Raw genomic sequence first — 16,696 nt, 5'->3', positions numbered from 1 at the left:
CTCATTCTTGGGAAAACAACCCCTTTGGAGTGGGGGCTTGAGTGTGCAGAGTGGGAGCCTGTTCAAGATAATGCTGGCACTGTGAGCATTATCTTATATGGGACAATCTCTCGGATGTGGTACAGAAAGTCTCTCTGTACCCCTGGCCCTCTACTCTTAGCCATGACCGCCCCCTCCCACCTCAAAATGCAGAATTCCACACATATGGATCTGATACATAGGAGCTGCTATGGGACTGTGGGGCAAGGATACCAGAATTTGATTCTGTTTTTGTAATGGGTGAATAGCAGACATGGGCCCAAGCTGCAAAATTCAGATCTGGCTCCAGGTTCCTATTTTGAACCTTCTATAAAGTCAGGCCTGCACAACTCGTAAAGCGGCGAGGGCCATATTACTCCAAAGAAAACAGCTGAGGGCCGAACCCCCCCCCCCCCCCCCCCCCGGCCTTGCCGAACCCCCCCCCCCCAGCGCTACCCAGCCCTCCCGAAACAACACCCCCCACAGTGCAGCCCGCCCCGCGGAAACAACCCCCAGCACTTCCCAGCCCCTCCAAAACTCCCTCCCTCAGCGCCACCCGCCCTGCGGAAACAAACCCTCCTTCCCCAGCACCACTGGGGAAGGGGGGGAGGGATAGCTCAGTGATTTGAGCATTGGCCTGCTAAACCCAGGGTTGTGAGCTCAATCCTTGAGGGGGCCACTTAGGGATCTGGGACAAAAATCAGTCCTTGGTCCTGCTAGTGAAGACAGGGGGCTGGACTCAATGACCTTTCAAGGTCCCTTCCAGTTCTAGGAGATAGGATATCTCCCTTAATTTAAAAAACAGCAGTATTGAACCTTTGTAATATGTTATAGTGGGCTCCTAAGGTAGTATAATTAAGGTAAAAGAAAAATGTCTTTTAGCTAGAAGTAGAATAAGATCTTCCCCCCACTTTGTAATCAATTACCCTGTTGAATGAATGAGGAAGGCATGGAAAGCAGCACCTGCAGACAGCTGCAACCCTTGGAGAGGGGATGGGAGCCAGACCAGATCAGTAGACCAGGTCAGCCATCAAGTCACTGCTTGCCTCCTCAACCCCCCTCCCCCACCGCCGGCTCACCTGCACCTCCGCCACTGCCTGCCTGCTCGCCTCCTCAGCCCCCCCTCCCCTGCTGCCAGCTCGCCTGCCCCTCCGCCACTGCCCGCCCGCTCGCCTCCTCAGTCCCCACCCCCTCGGCTCGCCTACTCACCCCCCACCACTGCCCACTCGCCTCCTTGGCCCCCCTCCCTCACCCACCGCTTGCCTACTCACCCCCCACGGGCCACACAGTGAGCCCACCTACTCACCCCACGCGGGCCGCACAGTGAGCCCACATGGGCCACATGCGGCCCCCGGGCCACATGTTGTGCAGGCCTGTATAAAGTTTTCCTAGGTTCAAATTCCAGATTGTGTTTTGGCTTATTAGATAGGAGTCAGCAATAAAATTCAGATCTGGATTTAGATTTGGGTTCACACTCTACCCTCTTCCTCAAAGTCTGGACTATTCACAATCAGATCAGGTCCATCTCTAACATAATTTTTAATGTTACAGAAGACATACAGCAGGCAGTGTTTATGTAACTGTGTTCCCCACTGGGTGCTGGCAAGTGAGACAGAACAATAAATATAATCTTTATTCTGCAATACAGTTTGTGAGACTCTCTATTAAGTTGAGCACTAGGACCCAGCAGAAAGTTTCCTTATTTCTGTGCTTTTAGCAGTACCTCTGACACAAGGATAGCTCAGTGAGCATGGAGTCTGGGTTATGGCTGCATTCTGTCTATAGGGATCATTCCAAATATTGAACAAAACCAGAATGGAAGGATTAACTGTGAGAATATAACATACCTGCAACAGCAACTAATGCAGAAGGAAGCAAGAGCAAAAAACAAAGATTAAAAGGTAACTAACATGGTTCTCATTTCCTGTCTTTTAATCTTTGGCTCAGTGTTTAGTATTGTCATTAGAAGCCTATAAATGTTCAGGCAGCTGCATTGGTGCACACTTGGATTTTTAGGTTTTGTTCCCCCTCCCCGGAAAAAATATACCATCTGCTTCTAAATGGATATACTGCATGCAGCTTAAACTGTAAAAGGATGCAGGATGGACAGTAACCTCATCCAAATTAGTTTAGTTCCAAAAGTAAGTTCATATAAAAACAAAACAAACAAAAACTTTCTGCAGGCATTTAGTTGCTAAACCTTTTTGCTTCATCTGTTGTGGAAAAGCAGAACTTGCTTGATGTGGTGAGGTAATTGATGTGTGTTTGTTGATAGCTTTCTAAGCTACATTGAGAATTAGTTATGAATAACAAAAAATGTTCAAGGGCCTGATCCCAGGCAATCTTTACTCAGGCAAAACTCCCATTCACTTCAAGGAGTTGAAGGACGGGGTTCTCCTAATTTTGCAGTTCTGCTCATTTTGGTAGTTAACATTATCGATGGTCACTCAGCTCTGTTGTTTTAACCAAATTTTCAGATCTGTGGTTGCAATTTGGATCAAGCTTCAGATTAATCAGCTGTTCTGAGTTGGGTTTTTTTTAGATTCTAAATCAGAGATTAATAATATTTGGGGGGAAACTGCCAGGCCAGAGCTGTTAAGAATTTTCTCCACTTTTTGCTCACAATACAGAAAGATATTTTTGGAAAATAAAGCATTTTCCCCCAACAACTCTAAGGCCAAATCCTACAAAGCTGCTGAGCATCTCTGCTGAGTACCTTCCCCTGACTTCAGTGGGTTTTAATAGAAACTGAGCACATCACAGGATTGGATCCTTAAATTGCAGGGTGTTTTGTTTCATTTTAGTGTTAATAGGCTGAGTGTTGGTAGTTCTCAAACACAAGCTGTGCTTCGGGAAAGGCGTTTGAGAGCTGTTGGGATGGATGATGATAATAATTTAAAAATGCATCAAATTTGAAAGGAATAGGCTATTTCCAGCCTCCATGTGGAGATTGTCAGAGCCAGTGTGCTTCCAGTTCATTGACACAGTCATTTCACTAATGTTAGGCAGACACCCTGTTATATTTCTTTTGTTCCTGTGTTTCACTGATTTTTAGATCACTGTTTTATAGAGAAGCCCAGTTCATACTTTACAGTTTGTATATTGGTTTTACACACACACACACACACACACACAATGATTCATCAGTTGTGTTAAGAGAGATTTGTCAAAGCTAATCAGAGAGGTATTTTCCTACTTTCTGATTAGCTTCCTCTTGTCTGCCTTTCTGCAATATTGACTTCTAACTTAGTTGGACTTTTTCTTAGGTTTATTTCTTCAAAATATATATGTGATTACTCCCTCCATAAAATAAGCCTCCTGCCTCTCCCCCACTCCCCCAACATAGTTGTTAGACTGTGGTCAGCTTTTGTTTGTATTATCAAAATATTTCTGTAAAATTCTATTGTTACTGCAGTATTGTGTTATACACAATTCAGTTGACCGAAACTTTAATTGCAGAAAACAATGTTATGCTGTAGTATCAATTATGTCACACCAGACCTTTTCTTGGGCGGGTAGTGGATAACTGGATTTCTTAATAAAATGATTACATTAGAATTTTTCATGCACAAAATATTTACACTGTGAGAGGGTAAATCAAAAGTAAAAATGAATAAACAATTAAGATGAGTTTGTGCAGTATTAAAAAACATGGCAAGGCAACTGTTAGGAGCACAATGAATTCGGCAGCAAAACCCTGTTTTTCTTTCAGTATCTCATGCAGTAGCCAGCAAACTCTGTAAAGTGTGATCTCTTTGCAACTGAAAATATAAGGCCTTCTAACGTTTGCAGCCTAAGCATTACGTGTCATTAAAGTAGCTCTCTTGTAAAAGAGGGACTGTCCCAGGAGCTGTAAAATCTATAAACACTTTTCTGATTGGCTTAAAAATTTAGACACAGGAAGTGGATGGTATCTAATAACAGACAAGTGGAGACATTGTTGTCATGGAAACTGGGAAGACTACCCCCCATTTATTTAAAAAAAAAAAAAAAAAAAAGCCTGCATGTCATCAGAAATGCCTGCAGAACATGTTGGCTTCTGCTGCCTTTCCCACAGCATCTGTTGAAACCTGAGAATGTGCCTGTCAAATCAAGGTCATTTTACAACAAAAACTGCACTGTCTTCCGTATTTCATATCTATATTTCAGTTCAGATTTTTGAAAGAACAAAGAGTTAAGGGAATCAACCTGCAGTCCTTACTTAGGCAAAACTCCCACTGATTTCAGTGGGAGTCTTGCCTGAGCAAGGCCTGAGGTATAGGGCCCAGAAGATGCTTCTGCTGAAGTTTCAGGTTCCATATTGTGAAAAAGCTATGTGGGTGACTATTATTTTAACTTGCTACTGGGCCAAACTAATTCCCTGTGTAGCGCCTGTGGCTTCCAGAGGCGTTATAACAGATTAATTAGGCCCATTTTATAGGTGCTGGAACTAAGGGTGCAGTGGATTCCATTATATACAAGGCTTATAGTTTGGTTCAATGTCTCTCAGCGCCCCCACTATAAAAACTGTTCCAGGGCCCCTGTTTGTCATCATTAATTACCATAATATGTTAAAAGATTATTATTTAAATTTGAATGTCACATCTCTCCTTCATATCTTGGGGAAAAAATCTTGAATGAATAAGTGTCAACTGATAACATTAAATAATAGTTTCTATTGGAGCCTCTGTTTGCTTCAGGAACACGGTGAAGGTAACAACTGAGACATGAAAGAAAAACATATTTCATGAGCAGTGAATATAGCATGGGAAAATAAAGACTGATAATAAACAGCTACAATTATTATGGTTAATTAAAGTTTTACTTTGCTGGACTTTTGAAAAGTTTCTTGTGTCTGAGAGGGAAGAGCCATTTTGCTTTTAAAAAGCAACAGAGGGTCCTGTGGCACCTTTGAGACTAACAGAAGTATTGGGAGCATAAGCTTTCGTGGGTAAGAACCTCACTTCTTCAGATGCAAGTAATGGAAATCTCTAGAGGCAGGTATATATCAGTGTGGAGATAACGAGGTTAGTTCAATCAGGGAGGGTGAGATGCTCTGCTAGCAGTTGAGGTGTGAACACCAAGAGAGGAGAAACTGTTTCTGTAGTTGGATAGCCATTCACAGTCTTTGTTTAATCCTGATCTGATGGTGTCAAATTTGCAAATGAACTGGAGCTCAGCAGTTTCTCTTTGGAGTCTGGTCCTGAAGTTTTTTTGCTGTAAGATGGCAACCTTTACATCTGCTATTGTGTGGCCAGGGAGGTTGAAGTGTTCTCCTACAGGTTTTTGTATATTGCCATTCCTGATATCTGACTTGTGTCCATTTATCCTCTTGCGTAGTGACTGTCCAGTTTGGCCAATGTACATAGCAGAGGGGCATTGCTGGCATATGATGGCATATATAACATTAGTGGACGTGCAGGTGAATGAGCCGGTGATGTTGTAGCTGATCTGGTTAGGTCCAGTGATGGTGTTGCTGGTGTAGATATGTGGGCAGAGTTGGCATCGAGGTTTGTTGCATGGGTTGGTTCCTGAGTTAGAGTTGTTATGGTGCGGTGCGTGGTTGCTGGTGAGAATATGCTTAAGGTTGGCAGGTTGTCTGTGGGCGAGGACTGGCCTGCCTCCCAAGGTCTGTGAAAGTGAGGGATCATTGTCCAGGATGGGTTGTAGATCACTGATGATGCGTTGGAGAGGTTTAAGCTGAGGACTGTAGGTGATGGCCAGTGGAGTTCTGTTGGTTTCTCTTCTGGGCCTGTCTTGTAGCAGGAGGCTTCTGGGTACACGTCTGGCTCTGTTGATTTGTTTCTTTATTTCCTTGTGTGGGTATCGTAGTTTTGAGAATGCTTGGTGAAGATCTTGTAGGTGTTGGTCTCTGTCTGAGGGGTTGGAGCAGATGCGATTGTACCTCAGTGCTTGGCTGTAGACGATGGATCGTGTGGTGTGACCGGGGTGGAAGCTGGAGGCATGAAGGTAGGCGTAGCGGTCGGTGGGTTTTCGGTATAGGGTGGTGTTAATGTGGCCATCGCTTATTTGTACGGTGGTGTCCAGGAAGTGGACCTCCCGTGTAGATTGGTCCAGGCTGAGGTTGATGGTGGGGTGGAAGCTGTTGAAAGCATGGTGGAATTCTTCCAGGGCCTCCTTCCCATGGGTCCAGATGATGAAGATGTCATCAATATAGCGTAGGTAGAGAAGGGGTATGAGTGGACGGGAGCTGAGGAAGCGTTGTTCCAGGTCAGCCATAAAAATGTTGGCATATTGTGGGGCCATGCGGGTGCCCATAGCGGTGCCACTGGTCTGGAGGTATATATTGTCACCAAATTTGAAATAATTGTGCGTGAGGATAAAGTCACAGAGCTCAGCAATAAGTTGTGCTGTGTCATCATCAGGGATACTGTTCCTGACAGCTTGTATTCCATCTGTATGTGGGATGTTAGTGTAGAGAGCCTCTACATCCATGGTGGCTAGGATGGTGTTTTCTGGGAGGTCACCAATGCATTGTAGTTTCCTCAGGAAATCTGTGGTGTCACGGAGATAGCTGGGAGTGCTGGTGGCGTAGGGTCTGAGTAGGGAGTCCACATATCCAGACAGTCCTTCAGTGAGAGTGCCAATGCCCGAGATGATGGGGCGTCCAGGATTTCCAGGTTTGTGGATCTTAGGTAGTAGATAGAATAACCCCGGTCGGGGCTCTAAGGGTATGTTGATTTGTTCCTGTGTTAGTGTAGGGAGTGTCCTGAGTAGATGGTGTAGTTTCTTAGTGTATTCCTCAGTGGGATCTGAGGAAAGCGGCCTGTAGAATTGGGTATTGGAGAGTTGTCTGGCAGCCTCCTTCTGGTAGTCAGACCTGTTCATGATGACAACAGCACCTCCTTTATCAGCCTCTTTGATGATAATGTCAGGGTGGTTTCTGAGGCTGTGGATGGCATTGCGTTCTGCACGACTTAGGTTATGAGGCAAGCGATGTTGTTTTTCCACAATTTCTGCCTGTGCACGTCGGCGGAAGCATTCTATGTATAGGTCCAGACTGTCATTTCGACCCTCAGGAGGAGTCCATGTGGAGTTCTTCTTCCTGTGTTGTTGGTGGGAGGGTATCTGTGTATCAGTGCGCTGTTCAGTGTTATCATGAAAGTATTCTTTGAGTCGGAGGCGGCGAAAGTAGGCTTCCAGATCACCACAGAACTGTATCATGTTCGTGGGGGTGCTGGGGCAAAAGGAGAGTCCCCGAGATAGGACAGACTCTTCTGCTGGGTTGAGTGTGTAGCTGGATAAATTGACGATATTGCTGGGTGAGTTAGGGGTACCCCTGTTGTGGCCCCATGTCGCAGGTAGGATTTTAGACAGCTTACGGTCCTTTTTCCTTTGTAGAGAGGTGAAGTGTGTAATGTAGATCTCCTGTCTTATTTTAGTAAAGTCCGTTGGTGTGGAGGGTTGGTTATTTATGAGAGTCTCCAGGTTGGAGAGCTCTTTCTTGATGTTTTTCTGTTTGCTGTATAGGATGCTGATCAGGTGGTTCCTCAGTTTCTTTGATAACGTATGGCATAATCTCTCACTGTGGTCTGTGCAGTATGTAGATAGCAAAGGATTTTTCACCTTCAGTCCATTTGGTATGATGTCCATCTGTTTGCATTTGGAAAGGAAGATGATATCTGTCTGTATTTGTGCAAGTTTCTTCATGAGGTTGATAGATTTCCATTCCATACGGCTAAATGCAGTGCCTTGCATGGTGTCAAGTATCAGAGGGGTAGCCGTGTTAGTCTGAATCTGTAAAAAGCAACAGAGGGTCCTGTGGCACCTTTGAGACTAACAGAAGTATTGGGAGCATAAGCTTTCGTGGGTAAGAACCTCACTTCTTCAGATGCAAGTAATGGAAATCTCTAGAGGCAGGTATATATCAGTGTGGAGATAACGAGGTTAGTTCAATCAGGGAGGGTGAGATGCTCTGCTAGCAGTTGAGGTGTGAACACCAAGAGAGGAGAAACTGTTTCTGTAGTTGGATAGCCATTCACAGTCTTTGTTTAATCCTGATCTGATGGTGTCAAATTTGCAAATGAACTGGAGCTCAGCAGTTTCTCTTTGGAGTCTGGTCCTGAAGTTTTTTTGCTGTAAGATGGCAACCTTTACATCTGCTATTGTGTGGCCAGGGAGGTTGAAGTGTTCTCCTACAGGTTTTTGTATATTGCCATTCCTGATATCTGACTTGTGTCCATTTATCCTCTTGCGTAGTGACTGTCCAGTTTGGCCAATGTACATAGCAGAGGGGCATTGCTGGCATATGATGGCATATATAACATTAGTGGACGTGCAGGTGAATGAGCCGGTGATGTTGTAGCTGATCTGGTTAGGTCCAGTGATGGTGTTGCTGGTGTAGATATGTGGGCAGAGTTGGCATCGAGGTTTGTTGCATGGGTTGGTTCCTGAGTTAGAGTTGTTATGGTGCGGTGCGTGGTTGCTGGTGAGAATATGCTTAAGGTTGGCAGGTTGTCTGTGGGCGAGGACTGGCCTGCCTCCCAAGGTCTGTGAAAGTGAGGGATCATTGTCCAGGATGGGTTGTAGATCACTGATGATGCGTTGGAGAGGTTTAAGCTGAGGACTGTAGGTGATGGCCAGTGGAGTTCTGTTGGTTTCTCTTCTGGGCCTGTCTTGTAGCAGGAGGCTTCTGGGTACACGTCTGGCTCTGTTGATTTGTTTCTTTATTTCCTTGTGTGGGTATCGTAGTTTTGAGAATGCTTGGTGAAGATCTTGTAGGTGTTGGTCTCTGTCTGAGGGGTTGGAGCAGATGCGATTGTACCTCAGTGCTTGGCTGTAGACGATGGATCGTGTGGTGTGACCGGGGTGGAAGCTGGAGGCATGAAGGTAGGCGTAGCGGTCGGTGGGTTTTCGGTATAGGGTGGTGTTAATGTGGGTGGTGGTCCAGGTCCACTTCCTGGACACCACCGTACAAATAAGCGATGGCCACATTAACACCACCCTATACCGAAAACCCACCGACCGCTACGCCTACCTTCATGCCTCCAGCTTCCACCCCGGTCACACCACACGATCCATCGTCTACAGCCAAGCACTGAGGTACAATCGCATCTGCTCCAACCCCTCAGACAGAGACCAACACCTACAAGATCTTCACCAAGCATTCTCAAAACTACGATACCCACACAAGGAAATAAAGAAACAAATCAACAGAGCCAGACGTGTACCCAGAAGCCTCCTGCTACAAGACAGGCCCAGAAGAGAAACCAACAGAACTCCACTGGCCATCACCTACAGTCCTCAGCTTAAACCTCTCCAACGCATCATCAGTGATCTACAACCCATCCTGGACAATGATCCCTCACTTTCACAGACCTTGGGAGGCAGGCCAGTCCTCGCCCACAGACAACCTGCCAACCTTAAGCATATTCTCACCAGCAACCACGCACCGCACCATAACAACTCTAACTCAGGAACCAACCCATGCAACAAACCTCGATGCCAACTCTGCCCACATATCTACACCAGCAACACCATCACTGGACCTAACCAGATCAGCTACAACATCACCGGCTCATTCACCTGCACGTCCACTAATGTTATATATGCCATCATATGCCAGCAATGCCCCTCTGCTATGTACATTGGCCAAACTGGACAGTCACTACGCAAGAGGATAAATGGACACAAGTCAGATATCAGGAATGGCAATATACAAAAACCTGTAGGAGAACACTTCAACCTCCCTGGCCACACAATAGCAGATGTAAAGGTTGCCATCTTACAGCAAAAAAACTTCAGGACCAGACTCCAAAGAGAAACTGCTGAGCTCCAGTTCATTTGCAAATTTGACACCATCAGATCAGGATTAAACAAAGACTGTGAATGGCTATCCAACTACAGAAACAGTTTCTCCTCTCTTGGTGTTCACACCTCAACTGCTAGCAGAGCATCTCACCCTCCCTGATTGAACTAACCTCGTTATCTCCACACTGATATATACCTGCCTCTAGAGATTTCCATTACTTGCATCTGAAGAAGTGAGGTTCTTACCCACGAAAGCTTATGCTCCCAATACTTCTGTTAGTCTCAAAGGTGCCACAGGACCCTCTGTTGCTTTTTACAGATTCAGACTAACACGGCTACCCCTCTGATATTTTGCTTTTAAAAGCTTAACTGGAATCTTTCACAGCAAACTCACAAGAAAGATTTTTGGGAGGGGTTGATTCCCCCTCTCCTCTTGGGTAGCTGATGCTGATCTCAAATGTTTCCGACAGAAGAACATTTCTGAGTATTTATTACATTTGCTCCAAAGCATTTAATTTTGGTGTTCCCTTAGATCCTCATTTAGCAGTGTTATCCTTATCAAATGATTAGTGTAAAACACTTGAATGCTTCACCCTCAATATAAATCATCAGTTTTGAAAGCTACTACAATGACTAGTCTGACCTTTGTTTTCTCTTTACTTGCATATTTCATCAGTTTTTAAGGAAAACTAGCTGACTGCTGAGCAGTTCTTATAGCTTTAGGGCCAGATCCGAGTTGATAATAAGCTGAAGGTGCTCAGAATCTTGCAGGAGCCACTCTGCACCTTCCAGGACCGGACCCTTACTTTCTGAAAAACAAAGGGCTGACTCATTTACATTAAAGCCAGAGCAGTGTATTAAATCAATGCAAGTGTAATGTACTCCCACTTGAACACCCCTTCATGCTGCCAGAGGGGTTTACAATGGCCTGAGTGCAAATAAGAGTCGGCCTCCGAGAGTTCTAGAACTGAAGCATGTCCGCTTATCATGAAAACATTGGTTCATGTACACTTTAGAAAAGTCTTTGAGATTTGGATAATTGCATACTTTTATCCAGCTCATAATTAATTAGTCAGATGTTGCTTTTAATTGAGTGGAACTTAAATGAAGAATGTGAGGCTTAATGGCAAAAGTGTTCTCTCTTCTAGCAAAGAATTTCCTGTTGTCAGGAGCTTTCTTATCTGTAGGAACGTTCATTGGCAGGAAATATGTCAGTTACTTGTTTTTACAAAGTGAAGGAAATGAACTGGATTAGTTAGTTGCTTTCTCTATTCAGCCTTCATTCTTCATGGTCCCTGATGTTTGTGTAGCAGTATTTATCTCTGATCAGTTTAGTTTGTAAAAGTTTTATTACACCAAACACTTATCAGTACTCTTTGACATGTGAATTGCAAGATACAATGGGAAACAAAATTATATTTGGTTTTGTCAATCCACATTTCCTCCACCCTCCTCCCCTTTTCAAAAGTGAACTGTAAAACTGAATGTATAAATTGCCTGTTTGCACGCAGAAGTGGTATTTGCATGTGCAAATTGGGTAACTAATTTCCTGAATAGTCAGTTTGCATTCACAGATTTTTTTTTCATATAAAGGCCAATTTCTGAGGGCATAAAGTTGTAGATGAATTTTATTAATTGTCCTTTGCATTTCTAATCCACCTTCCACTCAGGGATCACCAAACACTTTACAAACATGAATACTCACAACACATGTGAGGCAGGGAGATATTATCTCTATTTTGTAGATAAAGAAACTGAGGCACAAAGTAGTCAGATGACTTGTCCAAGGTTACAAAGCAAGTGAGTGGCAGAGCTAGGAAGAGAACTCAGATTAAGTCTCAGGTTTAGGTGTCCACCTCCCAGTGTTGGCTCTACTGCCATCCATAAACCCTGGAAGCACCAAGTGATTTTAGGTGCCTACATTTTTGCAGGTAAACTTCCCTAGGCCCCTATGTTACAGCCTCATTCGAAGCATCCGGACACTTAGCTCCTGCCTAAGATCCTCATCCAGAGCAATTCACAAACCAGGTGAAGATAGGCATTTAGCTTCCTAAGTTGTCTCTAGGTCCAGATCTGGTAGGTATGCTCAGAGGCCATCTACCAGCTGGGGTCCCATTCAAAATCTGGATGGAGGAGGTGGAGACTACTTTTAGCATGCTGGTTATTACACTTACCTGAGATGTGGAAGACACAAGTTCAATTCCCCTTTCTCTTCCAGAGAGGGAAGAAAGGATTTGAACAGCTGTTTCCTACCCCTTACAGAATAGTGCTCTGGTGACTGAGCTATGGGACAATCAGAGGCCTGGTCTACACTAAAAAGTTAGGTCCAAGGAAGCCGACTTAAGTCGACCTGTTAATGTATGTGTTTACACTACCGGGTCCTTTACACTGACCTAAATTGCCTCTTATGTCGACTTCTGTAATCCACCTCTGTGAGAGGCGTAGCGTTTAATTCGATTTTCATGGATTGACTGTGAGGTAATGCAAACGCAGTGTTGTGTAATTCGACTTAAATGGCCTCCAGGTGGTGTCCCACAATGCTCATCTATGACCGCTCTGGAGATCATTCTCAACTCTCAATAAACCAGGTACACAGGAAACAGCCCCTCCCTTGCTAAAGCCCCAGGAATTTGTGATTTCCCATTTCCTGTTTGATCAGCATTGGGAGCATGCCAGCTTGAGCACAGCTGATCAAGGTGACTACATGCCCCAAATGCACTCCAGTCTGGTCTGCACAGGAGGTGGTGGATCTCATCACTGTGTGGGGAGAAGAGTCTGTGCAGGCAGAGCTCCAATCCGGCAGAAGAAAGGCTGACATCTATGCAAAGATCGCTCGTGGAACGGGGGAGAAGGCCTACACGAGAGACACGCAGCAGTGCCCTATGAAAATAAAAGAACTTTGCCAAAGATACCAGAAGGCAAGGGCGGTGAACAGTCATTCTGCTGCTGAACCCCACACATGCCAGTTCTACCACGAGTTACATGCGATTCTTGGGGGTGACCCTACCTGTTACCCGAAATTGGGTCAGCTAGTAAGCTTAGGGAGGACTAATGACCCACCAGAGTTTGACAGAAAGCGGCACATTTATTATACTGATAGCTAAGCTCAAAAGAAGGGCAGGGAGGGTCACACTCACACTCACGTACTCACGCTCCCAGGACAGGCACAGCACTGGAGATGTCAGGATCCTTCAAAGTAAGTGTCCCACTGCGCAGCGATGGATGGTGCGATTAAGGTAAGTCTTCCCGAGGCACGATGGAATGCAATGTGGTGAACGACTGGCCAGGCGGTCCGGGCAAAGGGCCTTCACAGTGTGTGAGTGCTGCCTAATCAGAGTATCATGGCCTGCAACTAGAGATGACTTGGCCGCATTTGGTTGGTCACACTCCACCTTGGGCAGTGTCCATGCAGTGTCCATGCATTGGGTGTGTGAGCACTGCCTAATTAGAGTCTCAGACACCTTATCTACCTGTCAAGTTTCAGAGGGTTAGCCGTGTTAGTCTGAATCTGTAAAAAGCAACAGAGGGTCCTGTGGCACCTTTAAGACTAACAGAAGTATTGGGAGCATAAGCTTTCGTGGGTAAGAACCTCACTTCTTCAGATGCAAGTAAGAACCCACGAAAGCTTACGCTCCCAATACTTCTGTTAGTCTTAAAGGTGCCACAGGACCCTCTGTTGCTTTTTACTTATCTACCTGGGAGCTCTTCTGATCTTCCAGCTGTTCAAGCAGCCCATTCATTCCACAAGCATTCCAGGAGGGAGAGGGAGAGGGAAAGCCACTTCACAGGTATTCAAAAAGGGAGAGGAGACAAAAGGGGTGGGGGGGAAGGTGTAACAGACCTTTTGAACATACAGGTTATACAGAGCATACAGATCACTGCTGCTCCTACAATACTACCAGCACCCCCACAAACAACGTGGACACCTCACAGGTGTGTGAGTCTAGGGACAACAAGGAGGACGATATGGTGAATGAGGAGGAGGAGAATGGGAGACAGGTGAGCGGTGGATCCATTCTCCCCGAGAGCCAGGAAATATTTTTAACCCTGGAGCCCTGTGGGTCGCAGGACATCATGATGGCCGACCGTGATGCCGGGGAAGGTATCTCTGGTGAGTATACAGTTACAATCAAAGTCCAGTTAAACTTTAGCGGGCACACACCTTTGGTGGTATTTCATGTTTACTGTGAAGAAAAAGCGAGGTGCTGTGATGGCAGATGGTGGCCCCCAGAAAAGACTGTTTATGTGGACTGGGATAGCCCGGGAATCCTCCATGGATAGCTATAGGAAACTTTCATAGAGGTACTCTGCAATCCTTTGCAGAAGGTTTCTGGACAGGGCAGTCTTATTTCTTCCACCATGGTAGGACACTTTCCCACACAACTCCTGAATTAATTCTGCTGGCATCATTGTGGTACACAGCATGGCAGCATAAGGACTGGGTCTATACCCAGATGCTTGCAGCATCTCCTTCCTTTCCGCCTCTGCTACCCTCAGGAGACTGATATTGCATAGGGTCGCCTAGGGGAAACGAGGGAAGTTATCGTTAAAAGTGCTCTTACAAGAAAAAAAAAGGGCATGTAGACCCATCCCACCCCACCTTCCAGATCGACAAACCACGCAGCCGCTAATGTGCCTTTACTGTGCTCGACATGGGTCGTTAACTAATTTAAAGTGGCTGATAGGGGACTGGGGCCCCACATGAGAGATTTTGCAATTTGGGAGTGAAAATGTTCTCCCCACCTCATTTGTAAACAGCTTCCCATGGTGCTATGGGGAAGGGCCATTGTTCGACTACCTTTGCTCCCGACATGAGCCTGCCATAAACTTCATTAAAAGTGCGGTCACCCATGACCCGGGCGGGCCTACTCACCATGGCTGGAGCAGCAAAACAGCACAGTGAACGGTTACAGATTCTGATTATGTTATGGCTTGCACCTAGTGTAATAAGGGTTGTTGTTTTTTTATGAAAACGGCTTTGCTATGGAAACATTTTATTCATGTGCAATGGCGCCTTTATTTTTTCGCATGACTGACAGCTGGAAATGTGTCCATCGGCATGTCATCAACACCTGAAAGCAGACTTTCCCTGATTGGAAGGAGGAGAACGAGAACTCTGGAGGACATGTTCACTGAGATAATGAATGCCTCCGGGACAGCTGACACAGAGCTGAGAGCATGGAGGATTTCACTGTCCAAGAAGTTAGACATGGACATGGAGAGCAGGAAAGCTTCCAATGAGCAAGAGCGTGCGGCGCAGGATGCGATGCTTCAGATTATGAGGGACCAAGCAGACATGTTGAGATGTCTGGTTGAACTGCAGGAACAGAAACAGGAAGGTAGAGTTCCTCTGCAGACTCTGGTGGACAGCCAGCCAGCATCGCCTGGTGCAGAATCACTCTCCCCGAAGTGTTCCATGAGGTGTGAGTGAAAAGTCCATTATCCCTTTCATTTAACTCAGTGGGAGGGTACAAGGAACAGAAGGTGCCCATTCACAGACCTTTGATGGTCTGGAATGCGGTGTTATGTTATACAGCTGAAAATGTTTCTCCTGTTCCAACTTTACAACCCCTTTTCCCCAAGGTTATCTTTTTTTTTTCTGCTTTCCCTCTTTACTTATGTTTGTTAAATAAAGTAAATGGATTCGAGAAATAAATGTTCTTTATTGAGTAGAAGCAGTGGGCTTGGGTGGGGGGTTGGCTTTACAGGGACAGTGATACAAGTCAGGTGAAGGTTTGGGAAAGCACAATGAAGACAAGCAGCTCACATTACTATGACTCATTATTGAAATGGTTTTTCAAAGCCTCGCGGATATACAGCGCACCTTGCTGTGCTCTTCTTATTGCCCTGGTGTCTGGGTGCTCAAAAATGGCTGCCATGTGATCTGTCTCAACTGCCCACCTTTGCGGAAAATTTCCCCCCTTTTTTTCACAGATATTATGGAGCACACCGCAGGCAGCTATACCCATGGGGATGTTCTCTTCACTAAGGTCCAACTTCGTTAGTAAACTTCTCCAGCATCCTTTCAAACAACCGAAGGCACGTTCAACCGTGCTCTGCACTTGCTGAGCCTATAGTTGAAATGTTCCTTACTGCTGTCCAGATGGCCGATGTATGTCTTCATGAGCCATGGGACCAAGGGGTAGGCTGGGTCCCCCAGGATAACTATAGGCATCTCAATGTCATCAATGTTCATTTTGTGGTCTGGAAAGAAAGTCCAGGATTGTAGCTTTTTGAACATACCTGAGTGCCTAAAGATGCGCGTGTCACGAACCTTTCCTGACCACACTATACTAATGTTGGTGAAACGCCCCCTGTGATCCATCAGCACTTGCAACACCATTGAAAAGTATGTGTTTCGGTTTATGTACCCTTTGGCAAGATGGTCTGGTGCCAAGATGGGATATGTGTGCCATCTATCGCCCCACCACAATTAGGGAACCCCATTGTGGCAGTACCATTCACTATGTCCCCCAGACTCACTACCCTTCGTAGCTGAAGTCGATTAATGGCCCTGCACACTTGGAGCCCAGCATCTCCAACGGTTGATTTACCTAATCCAAATTGATTCCCCATTGACCAGTAACTGTCTGGCATTGCAAGCTTCCAAATAGCAATCGCCATTCGCTTCTCCACTGTCAGAGTAGCTCTCATTTTTGTGTTGCTAAACTGCTGGGCAGAGGAAAGCTCTGCACACAGTTCCTGGAAGATGGCCTTCTGCATTTGAAAGTTCTGCAGCCACTGCTTGTCATCCCATACCTACAAAACGACGTGGTCCCACCTGTCAGTGCTTGTTTCATGGGACCAGAAACGGTGCTCAACAGAGTGCAGCTGCTCTGTGACTGCCAGCAGCAACTGTGAATTGTTTTTTTCAATGGCTTGCAGCAGGGCAGCTTTCAGGACATCGCTATATTCCGTGCAGCAGATC

The 16,696-nt window shown here is 45.6% G+C and overlaps 1 protein-coding gene across 3 annotated transcripts in view; it reads left to right on the top strand.

The window, feature by feature from the left end:
- Nucleotides 1-1,727: 1,727 nt before the first annotated feature.
- FOXN3 (forkhead box N3) overlaps nucleotides 1,728-16,696 on the top strand; it is a 304,684-nt gene continuing 289,715 nt past the window's right edge. Inside the window, exon 1 of one of the 3 annotated variants that reach the window (XM_065593507.1) lies at nucleotides 1,728-1,919. The gene's annotated coding sequence lies outside the window, so the exon portion shown is untranslated. The remainder of the gene's footprint in view (nucleotides 1,920-16,696) is intronic. The other 2 variants (XM_005285379.4, XM_065593505.1) reach the window with 2 other exon arrangements.

This window comes from Chrysemys picta, chromosome 4, assembly GCF_011386835.1.
Source record: "Chrysemys picta bellii isolate R12L10 chromosome 4, ASM1138683v2, whole genome shotgun sequence".
Classification (NCBI taxonomy): Eukaryota; Metazoa; Chordata; order Testudines; family Emydidae; genus Chrysemys; species Chrysemys picta.
This window is presented reverse-complemented; position numbering and strand designations above follow the sequence as displayed.